This window comes from Lactuca virosa, chromosome 3, assembly GCF_052849685.1.
Source record: "Lactuca virosa cultivar CGN04683 chromosome 3, Lactuca_virosa_CGN04683_v6, whole genome shotgun sequence".
Classification (NCBI taxonomy): Eukaryota; Viridiplantae; Streptophyta; class Magnoliopsida; order Asterales; family Asteraceae; genus Lactuca; species Lactuca virosa.
In genome coordinates, this window is record NC_136428.1 from 49,413,082 (window position 1) to 49,421,225 (window position 8,144).

The 8,144-nt window shown below is 35.7% G+C and overlaps 1 non-coding gene across 1 annotated transcript; it reads right to left on the reverse strand.

Annotated features, from left to right (window-relative positions):
• Positions 1–1,931: 1,931 nt before the first annotated feature.
• On the reverse strand, positions 1,932–2,038 carry LOC145167943 (small nucleolar RNA R71). Its single transcript, XR_013741542.1, has one exon. It is a non-coding gene; the product is annotated as a small nucleolar RNA R71 (small nucleolar RNA).
• Positions 2,039–8,144: the final 6,106 nt, after the last annotated feature.

The following is an 8,144-nucleotide window of genomic DNA, read 5'->3' on the forward strand; positions in this document are numbered from 1 at the left end:
TTGGAGCTCTGGAAAACGTTGAAGAACCCTAATCCTTCATTCTTAAGAGATAAGGCAGTTTAGGTTTAATTTTCCACTTTACCTTTGAGTAGAATTATGTTAGGTTTATTTGAATTCGTTTTTAAGCTTTCATACACTGAAATCATGAACTAATTTCGTTAGTTTCTGTTTGGGGAAGACAATTTTGCTCCTATGGTTTAATTTACTCTTTTGATTAGTTGTTAGTTGGTGATATTGTTAAATTAAGCTTGTTAAAGACCCTTATGCATTAACCAACTATTTTCTGTTAATTGCTAAGTGATTAAGCTGCATGAACATCTCTTAATTGCTTATCTCATATAATTTATGTGAACACAATACTATATGCCTAGGAATAATGAACATGAAACTAGGATTAATTAGATAATGGGTAAATTAATGTGTGAGCTTGTGTGATACACCATCAACAAGAGGTTAATTGAATCACCAAATTTAATCAGCTAGCTACAAGTCATATTTAACCCGAATAATTAACCTAGGAAATCTATTAGTTTAATCAACTGGCCATTGCTTGAATTGGTATGTTTTCTAAGGATTAGTAATAGCGAATGCGAATCTAATCACCAGAGTCGGTAACCAATAACAATTAATCTATTATATTATCATAAAAATTAACCATAGGAGTAAATAAGTTGAACCTAAACAGAAACCCTCTTTGATCATTGAATTTAGTTTGTTTTTACGTGTTTTCAGCTTTTAATTGAGTAGTTAAGTTTTAGTTAAGTTTCTAGTCTTGCAAAACTAGAGAAACCCCTATTTTCTATTACTTGTTTTTAGTTAATTCTAGTTTTTAGTTTTAATTTTTCGTTCCCTGAGTTCGATACCCTATTTATTTAACTACACCACAATTGATAGGTCCACTGCCTTTGTGTGTCAATTTTATAATTAAAAGTAGGATTAAAACTAGTTGAGTTTACACACATCAAGTTTTTGGCGCCGTTGCCGGGGAACGGTTCAAAAATTAGCACTAATTTCTAGTTTTATCGATCCTTTGTGTGAGATTTATCTTGCACAAAGTTATTTTTAGGTAATTTAGTTATTAGGATTAGTCTTCATAGTTTTCTGTTTTAGAAATTTAATTAGAATTTTTTCTATTATCGCCTTGAACTCGCCGAGTGCAGTCGACGCTACTCGGCGAGCCCAGCGTTGTTTCACAGTTTTTATTTTTATTTTCTTTTTGTTCTTTTTACGCGTTTTTCTTACTTTGGTTGCAGTTGTTACATGACCTGAGGATCCAATACGTCTTTGGTTCCTCCACTTGAAGACCCGGAGTCCGCTCTAAAGAAGAACAAAGGAAAAGCCGTTGGAGAATCCGCTTCTTCAAAGAACTCACCTTTGAAGAATCTCAAATCCGTTTTAGCAAGAAAAAGAGCAGCAAATCAGGAGCATCCAGCACCTCTTCCTTGGCAAAAGAACACCCAATCAAGGAAGACATCGTGAACGAGTCCGAAAAAGAAGAAAGCGAATTTGAAGAAGGTAGCGATCTAGAAGGTGACTTTGACAACACCATGGCGAACATCGATAAAGTTCCCATGGGCGAATGGAAGAAGAGGATACGGGATGATACCGGCCCGGGACTTGTGCAACCCGCAATTCCCGCGACTGCCACTTTTGAGCTTAAGGGTCACATACTTGCTCAACTCAAGGAGATCCCCTTCTACGGAAAAGACCACGAAGATGCCTATAAACACTTTGATGAAGTCAATAATGTAGCTGATTATTTTAATGTTCCAAATGTGCCTCGCGAAACCCAGCTGCTTCGTATGCTTCCAGTTACATTCAAAGGTGCTGCAAAGGATTGGCTCAAGTCACTCCCTCCCGGATCCATCACTACATGGGCTAAGATGAAGGAAGAATTTATTGACCAGTTTTGCCCACCTTCGAAAATAGCCAAGTTGAAGAAAGCTATTGCCAACTTTGAACAACAAGCTGGAGAGTTCCTTTATGAGGCATGGGAGAGATACAAAAGCCTACTAAGGAATTGCCCACATCATGATCTTAATAGCCAACAAGAAGTCTCCATTTTCTATGATGGAGTCAATGTAACAACTAGGCAGCTCCTTGACTCGCAAGGACCCCTCACAAAGAAGGCACCCCCGGTGACCAAAGAACTAATTGAAGAATTCTCTAAGCACTCTAGAAAATACCATAACCCAAGGAATGACTTGACTCGAGGGGCGGTGAATTCCATTATCGATGACATGGCAGCAATGATGGCAAAGTTGGAAAGCATGGACCGAAGAATGACTAAGATGGACCAATCCATCCATGCTATTAGGGTAGGATGTGAAAACTGTAGAGGGCCTCACCTTACAAAAGATTGTGATCTTGATGAGAATGGGAACCGGAAGGTACAAGTGTGTTATTCAAGTGGTGATAGGCTTGATGATAATTGGCGAAAACCAAGGAAATAATGGCTACCATATGAAGAGTACAAAAAGACAAGGGAAGAAAAGTATAAGCAAAAAGATTGAGGCTTCTACCAAAAGGAGGAACCGGTACATGAAAAGAAATCAGATTTGGAAGACATGCTTACAACATTCGTAGCCGCATCCGAGAAACGACACAATGATACCGATGCTACACTTAAAGATCAACAAAATATGATGAGAGAACACCAACTTATGATGAAAGATCAACAAGATTTGATTAGGAATCAGCAAGCATCTATACTCAACATAGAAAAGCAGTTGGGGCAACTTGCACAACAAGTGAATGAGAGAAGACCGGGTTGACTTCCGAGCAATACCGAAAGTAACCCGAAAGGCGCACATATAAACATTGTCACAACTAGGAGTGGGAAGATTATAACCCCTCTGACTCCTATTCAGCATGAAGATCCTACACTGATACAAGAGGATAAGGAAGAACATGCAGAAACACAGATTCCCTGTTGGATTAGTGTCTAAGTCCATAACTATAATTGGTATGTACTTGACCCGACTCGGCATGGTCCATTTGGGTTGCATGGCATCGGAACATTTGGATAGACCGTTTATGAGGAAAAGACATTTTGTGACATATTAATATATTATAAGTTCTAATATATTAATATGAAATCATGTTATTTAATTAGTATTGATCAAGAATTAATTTGGACTTAATTTAGTGATCAAAAAGAGACTAATTAAATATATGGGGATTGATTGTGTAAATCATTCATTCTTATATATGTGGGCTTATGATCCAAGATTCCTTTATGTTGGGTTTAACCTATGTGGTGATCCATGGATACTCCATGGAGGTTAAAACCCATGGAGCATAAGGAATGGGTAAAGTCATGAGTTACATGGTGTAACCCTAATAGCCACACTATATAAGAACCCCTTTAGTTCAAGAAATTGGTACTAGTGATACATATTTTTGAGGGCTAGCCGATTTGAACATGTATGTCTTCTTCTCATGGTTATTCCAAGAGTTCATGATGTTGTGTGAACCATTTGAGGTGTCACACTTGGGGCACTAGGCTCTCAAGCTTCATGGAGTCAAGCAACAACAACAAGGTATGTATTCTATCTATTTTAGTATCCTAGTATCAATGGTTTGGTATGCTAGTTAGGATAATACCTTGGATAATCATATTTGCATGTATAATAAAGAAAACATAGATCCAAGGTATTTAGGGTTGCATGTACACTTAGGAGTGTTAGAATGCTCAAAACCCATCAGTGGTATCAGAGCCTAGGCTTGTTTTCAATTATACTTGATGCAAATTGCTGAAAAATGCTGAAAAAGTCGAATTTCGGGCATTCTGGGCACTGGACTCGCCGAGTCCACTGATGAACTCGCCGAGTCCATGAAGAAAATCATCCTACTCGGCGAGTAGGTTGATACACTCGACGAATAGGAGCCCCTGACAGCATATCTTCGAGTTTTTTGGCTAGAAATGGACTAGGAACATTACCATAAGCTATTTTTGAACCTATAATCCTGTTTTTGATGTGGTAATGTTCATACTAATCCAATTTCAAAGATAATTGTCAATAGATTCATGTTTTGTATTAGTTTAGTGATTAGGCTAATTACATGAAAAAGTTTGATTAAATTATCTTGTTCTTATGAGTTGCTTAGATTAATAGAAAAGTTAATTGATTATGTGTTTTCAATCCATTTTAATCTAAGAGTTGATTCTAAAATGTGTTTTTGTAACTTGTCCTCAAGTTATATGAAAAGTCACATTTAAGTTTCATAAAACTCATAAAAGTTGGTAATGATTACAAAAATGAAGAGTCTTGTCCTCAAGTTATGGAGGTTCAAGAGTCACTTCATTAAGTAATAAAATGTGTAACCTTAATTAATTCCATAAATTACAAAATAAAGAAAAGTTGCATTCTTTTATTAGTTTAAAGTCTTCCATAACTTGTCCTCAAGTTATGGAACTTGAAGAGTTTTTTTTAATTAAAACTACTTTAAACACATAAGTTATGGAATTAATTAGTTTTGAATAGTTTCAAAACTTGCCCTCAAGTTTTGGAATTTGAAAAGTTTTCTCTTATGAATACTTTAATTCCAAGTTAGCCCTTAGAATTTTAAAAGTTAAAATTCAAACCCTTATACTATTATTATAATTTTAATTATATAGATATGTATAAGATAAAGTCAATCTTACCGTTAGTAGGCCTCATTCACAAAGCCGGTCTATAGGGGGGGTATAAGGTTACTGCCTATAAAATGGCAGTTTAATGGGTGTCCACTCTCACCCACCGCTTCCTTGACTGGTGGAGGGTCGTTAGCCGAACGGGTAGGAAAGGACTATAATTCTCCCTTCATTAAAAGTATTAATGATAAATACTAAGTAACTAAACACTTGTACATTCCCAATCTTAGTTACTTAGGAAAATGTGAAAAGGTGCTAACCCATGAAATTACACTTTGTACCTTACCAAGTCATTAGTGGAGCGTGTGTGGTTAACCGGCACACTAATAAGGACTAGTAAGAGTGGCAAAGGGTAACTTGACTCTATTATAGATCGGTGGAGCGTGTGTGGTTAACCGGCACATCGATTAGGTGATAAAGTTAAGGGTACCAAGTCAATTTGCATGGTTATTCACACCTTATTTGTGATCCGCGGCATCCCTGTCACAAACTTGAGAGGGCACAATCGAGATTTAAACATGCCATTGAAAGTTCAATGTATCTCAAAAGATCTAGGAGTTTCAAATCCAATTAAAACTTAATTATATTTCCTTTTTCATGGTGGAAATTGGTAAATCGTCATTTACCTACCTTCAACTATTTTATAACTTGGATTACGGCATCCCTCTTCCAGTTATAAATAGGTTGTTGGGTCCTAGCCTTAATATTTCATATTGGGTGTTATATTAAGGACTTTAAATCAACTCTCTTGAATATCTCCCAAAAGATGATCTTCCCAAATCTCTTGAAACAAGCTTTCCTAAATGAAGATGATGTCCCATGGAAATCATACTTCTTTCACCTCCTCCAATTATTCTCCCTAACCCACAAGTTCCTGAAAAGTTTAAGGTCACTCAAGCAAAGGTCTATATGTGATCACATCTTGGAGATGTAGTCAGATATTGACAAGCTGGGAGAGTTGGGTGTCAAAGTCTTGAGAAAGTTGGTGACTCAACTATTTTCTAAGTCACATAGTGAGTTCCTTTGGGACTCCTATGAAACATACTATGACAAGACCCTTAATGATCTTATCTATTTGCTAAGATCAACTTCCTAAAACTTTATGGACATTGACAATGATGACATTGGATATCCAGTAAAGCTCTCTCTTCCCAATGGAAAGGGATCGGCCATAGTCAACTCGGTTGACCAAATGGTAAAGAGAATAGCTAAGTCTGAGATAGTCCCATTATCAAGGGTCTATTGCCAAAGAAAGGGGCATTGGTTGCGAAGCTGCCAATTTTACCTAAGGATATTAAAGTCAATAAGTTTGACTCTACTTCGGGTAAAGTCCACTATCTAACTCTGCTAAGTTTCTATTCTGAGATTCTTGATACATGATGTGACTGGGTCACATGTTGATGTTTTAAGAATCAAAGAAAAAGTGAAGAAACTTAAAGAAAGAATATGATGAATCTGATGGCATAGATGGATTTCTATCGCATAGTTTGAAGATCGGAATCTTGAGCTACTTCTTAAGAGTTATGATATATTGCTTAGGAATAAATAACAACAAAGTTTTCATGTGCTTTTGCATTGTAAGGATAGTTTTTCCGCAAAGTTTTAAAATAAAAGAATTTTTTTTTATTTTATTTATTTTAAAATATCGTTACAATGGCATTTGTGAAAACTTTTGTTGCTTATAAGATTCCATTAAGAGCAAGAGTGGAAATATGAATTTGATTCTTTCATTTGTGGTAGTGTCTAAATTTACCAAATAAGGAAAGATTCTCATCACCTAAGTTTTAGTTGGATAGAAACTTGGAATCATGCAAGTTGTATAGCATGATGAATAAGAACTTTCAAGCATTGGAAAAATTAAGACTAACTACTTGTTCACATGGATGTGTGAGTCAAGTAAAGGATCGAGTACACATTCTTGTGCACTGATCAAGCCCACCACAAATAATCGTTAAGACTATTCGTCATTATTTACTAAAATTCAGTAAATATGGTTATACTTACAAGCTTAAGTGTAATTCTGAGACATTGGAAAAGGTTTCAATGTATGGTAGAGCGAATAAGAAGAATCAACTTAGGCAGAAAGATAAAAGTTTCTCAAATCTGAAAAGATGGGAGAGTACTTTAGTATCATGTTATATAATCATCTTAATGATTAAGAGACCTTATCACAATTCATCCTCTAAGTGCATTCTGGTAGCTAAGAAGAGGAGCTATGAATTGTTGAAGTGGTTAAATCAAGAAGATGATTTATACTTCGTTCCAAAAACAATTCTTAGAGTTATACTCTAAGATTGTAACTTGAGTGACATGTCTTAAAGAAGGTTTAAAACACTTGTCAAATGTAAGAGTAAAAGTTTTCTACTCTTGTACATTTGAAATTGGTAAGTTGTGATGTTTTGGATAAAACAAAGACCAACTAAGGCCAATTGTGTGAATTGTTTGTCTTGATTAGAATCCACACTATCTCTTGAATATCTGACAAGAAAGTCTTATATATCAAGAGGACAGTGGGAGTCTTAAAGGTCTTGAAAGTCTCAAGAACTAATCAAGAATAAAACCCGAAGTTCTTCACTAGCACACGACTTGAGGTTTATAACCTATCGTGTCGACATGTCTGTGCCTATTCAAGTTGGCTTTGCATAGGAGTTCTGAGAGTTCTCAATTGGTTGCACAACTACTTGGAAGCAATGGCATGCCCTTGAGCTGCCAAATGGCAAGAATTTAAGATTGCACAAGTTTAATCCATATAAGTGTGGATTTGTCAGTAACCTTGTCTTGTGATTATGGTTTTGACAAAATTCATATGGATAGGAACTCATACACCATAAAATCTAAGTGTCATAAGGTTTCTCTCCGATTCATGAAAATGATGGTGAGGAAACACTTTCACTAAGTAGATTTTAGCTAGATAGCAATTGTGATATTTGCATTCTCAAAGTCGTTAGTGGAGCGTGTGTGGTTAACCAGCACACTAACATGGACTTGTGAGAAGTGGTAAAGGTCTAAACAATCGAGACTATGATTACGGCATCCCTTTTCATAGTTCTTAAAATTGTTTAGACACACCTGTGAGCTATCTAAGATAAGGTGTATGATATTGATAAAGTTTTATCAAAGCAATCTAGTATCAGAAATCTGAACTTTGGTAAGAAAGTCAATAAAGTATTAATTTCTAGAAGTCCAGCTGATTTCTGATTACATGTCAAAGCTAGTGGGAGCATGAGTGTTATGCTAATAATCATCATGTTAGTGGGAGCATGATAATTATGATAAAGATTGCAAGTTAGCAATGTTAATTATAGAAAACAAAAGTTTCAATTCGTGAGGCTGCAGGGGTTGAAAAAGTTGTTTTGCTATAATTAAGGGAGAGGAAATTATACCTCATTTCAATTCTAAAAGCTTAGATTGAGGTTTTAAGTCGTATTTAGTCAAGGATATATATATGAATTTCATGTTGGAATGACTCAACATAAGGAAATTCTATATATGGGTCCATTATTTGCGT